The 2,435-nt window shown below is 48.4% G+C and overlaps 1 protein-coding gene across 2 annotated transcripts in view; it reads right to left on the bottom strand.

Moving 5' to 3' along the window:
- Positions 1 to 622, bottom strand: part of ARFGAP1 (ADP ribosylation factor GTPase activating protein 1) — a 32,786-nt gene extending 32,164 nt beyond the window's left edge. For both annotated transcript variants that reach the window (XM_044661169.1, XM_044661167.1), the window contains exon 1: positions 403 to 622. The gene's annotated coding sequence lies outside the window, so the exon portion shown is untranslated. The remainder of the gene's footprint in view (positions 1 to 402) is intronic.
- Positions 623 to 2,435: the final 1,813 nt, after the last annotated feature.

The following is a 2,435-nucleotide window of genomic DNA, read 5'->3' as shown; positions in this document are numbered from 1 at the left end:
GGGGGGGGGGGGGGGGGGGGAGGGAGGGGGAGTGGGGGAGAGAGGGGGGGGGGGGGGGGGGGGGTGGTGGTGGTGTCATGGGCAGCAAGGGTGTCGGAATTATGGTAAGAAAGAGGAGGTCAACCTCTCGTAGGGGTGGGGGGGTGGGGGTGAATGATGTCCCAGAAACAGGGACCAGACAGGCGGATAGAGATTCAGGGGGTGGGGGTGGAGTCTTAGCCTGGGAAAAAGAAACCGTGCTCGAACAGGTAGGTTCATTCCAACTGAGTGAAAAGATCTAAGTCAGGGCCAACCCGCCCAGGGCGAGGCCTGCACTCGGTAACTTACTGGGAGGGGGATGTCCAGGGCTAGGGGCTGCCCTGAGGCCAGGGAAGGGGCAACTCAGAGTCGCAGTGGGGTTACCTGGAGAAATCGAAGGCGGCAAGAGGGCTCGGCGGGGATGAGGGCTGGGGCAGGAGGGGTCAGAGTCTCCGCTGCCGCCGGGGCCAAAGAAGGCGAAGAGTCGCTGGAGGATCCTAGGTAGCCGTGGTCCTCACATCTACACCGCCGCCGCCATCTTCCGGCTACGTTGCATTTTGCAAGGCATTGTGGGCAGGCTCTTAAAGGGAGGGCGGGAGAGAGGTAGGAAGGAAAGAGAGGAAGAAGGGGGAGGAGGAGGAAAGAAAAGTGGGGAGAGGATAAGAAAAAGGAGGAGAAGGAAGAGGAGGAAGTGGGGGAGGAGAAGGGGAAGGAGGAAGGGTGGGTGAAGGGCTGCACTTCCGCGTTTACCCCGTCAGGCTCCTAAGACGTGATGCCGTCACGCCCCTCCACGCATGCCACGTAGTTGCCATGGAAAGGGGAGGCTTCTCCCTCCCTCTCTCCCTACTTCCACGTCTCCTTATCCCCATACCTCTAAAGGGAACGTGAGGTCAAAGGGACTTTGGAGGGCATCTAAGTTAACTTCTCGTCACGGGGTCAAGGGAAGGGTACATGGTGGGGTGGGGGCCGCTAGGTGGCGTAGTGGGGAGCGAGAGCAGGACCTGGAGTCCAGAAGACTTGAGGTCAGCATCAGATGGGACAGGCATAATTATTCCTTTTATAAAGGAAAGGAATTTGGAGCACAGAAAGTTTGTCATCTGTTTATACAAACATCATCTCATTCACTCAATAAAACAAACAAGAAACAAACAGGTATTTAGTCCTTATTATGTGCGAAGCACCAGGGTAGGCATTGGGATTAAAGAGAAAAATGAGATTGTCCCTGCCCACAAAGTGTTTGCATTTAATCAAGGTTGAACAACATGTTTACATATAAGCATATGTGAAGTGGGAGCTTGACTGGGGTCTTGTCAAAGGAATTAATGGCTCAGGCAACATCTGTGGCCAGGGAGCAAAATTTATTGAAAGAGAGGGGAAAGCAGTGGAATGACACTGGTGATAGAGTGGCTGTGGTAATAGAAAGGCTTAGTGATGAAAAAGGCCATGGCAATGGAAATGACTGGCTGTGGAAAGGCTCTGAGAGATTTCTGGAATGCTTTTTATCTTTAGTTACAAAGGAAAGGGCCATTTAGGCAGTTGTTTCCCCCTGTTTCCATGGAACTGATTGTAACTTTACCCAATGGTCCATTATGGCCTTCATAGCTTTACTTCATGGTTCACTCAATATAAATGACATGTTAATGATAGGTTGAATACCCTGGAGCAACTTTAAGTCACTTTTGCCTGATTCTGCACAGACTCCAAAGGAAAGCAGTAATGTGGAAATTGAGTATCATTTGAACCTAGTCCTGTGGGACTGAAGAACTGAACCACCTGTGTTTGCTGTTCAGAGATCCCATCCAAGGACCTAGGTTATGTCTAAAACTGTTAATGATGTGAAGAGTTTTCTCAGAAGTGTGAATCTAAGCAATTCTTTTGTCTTACCTGAAAGGAAACCCCATTCTAATCAACTAGTTATTGTTTCTATATTCTTTTGATTGTATATGGCTATTTGATAGGGTTTGTGGCACACTTCAGCCCACTTCATATACACAGTAAATACAAGCAGTTGGGAAAGGCCTTATGTTTCAGATGGTACGATTTGATCTTTAAAAAACCTAGGAATTCTAAAATGAGTATGGGGAGGGAAGGCATTTCAGGCATGTGGGGAGAGGGGCACAGCTTTTTCAAAAGTTTGGAAAACGGAAATTGAATGTTTCGTCTAAGAAACAACAAGGAGAGTTTATTTAGGTCAAATAGTCTGTGAAGGGTAATGATGTGTAATAAGGCTAGAAAGACAAGCTACAGCAACGTTGGGAAGGGTTTTAAATGCCAAATGGGTTTATATCTGATCCTCTATACAGAGTCACTGGAACTTTCTGAACAAAGGAAGAACATTGCCAGACCTACATTTTGGAATATATGTACACACAGACATATAAAGATGTCACTCTCCAACACATACTCCACAGAGACAT

This window comes from Gracilinanus agilis, chromosome 2 (genome assembly GCF_016433145.1).
Source record: "Gracilinanus agilis isolate LMUSP501 chromosome 2, AgileGrace, whole genome shotgun sequence".
Lineage (NCBI taxonomy): Eukaryota > Metazoa > Chordata > Mammalia > Didelphimorphia > Didelphidae > Gracilinanus > Gracilinanus agilis.
The sequence above is the reverse complement of the archived record's forward strand: the minus strand, read 5'-3'. Positions and strand labels throughout refer to the sequence as shown.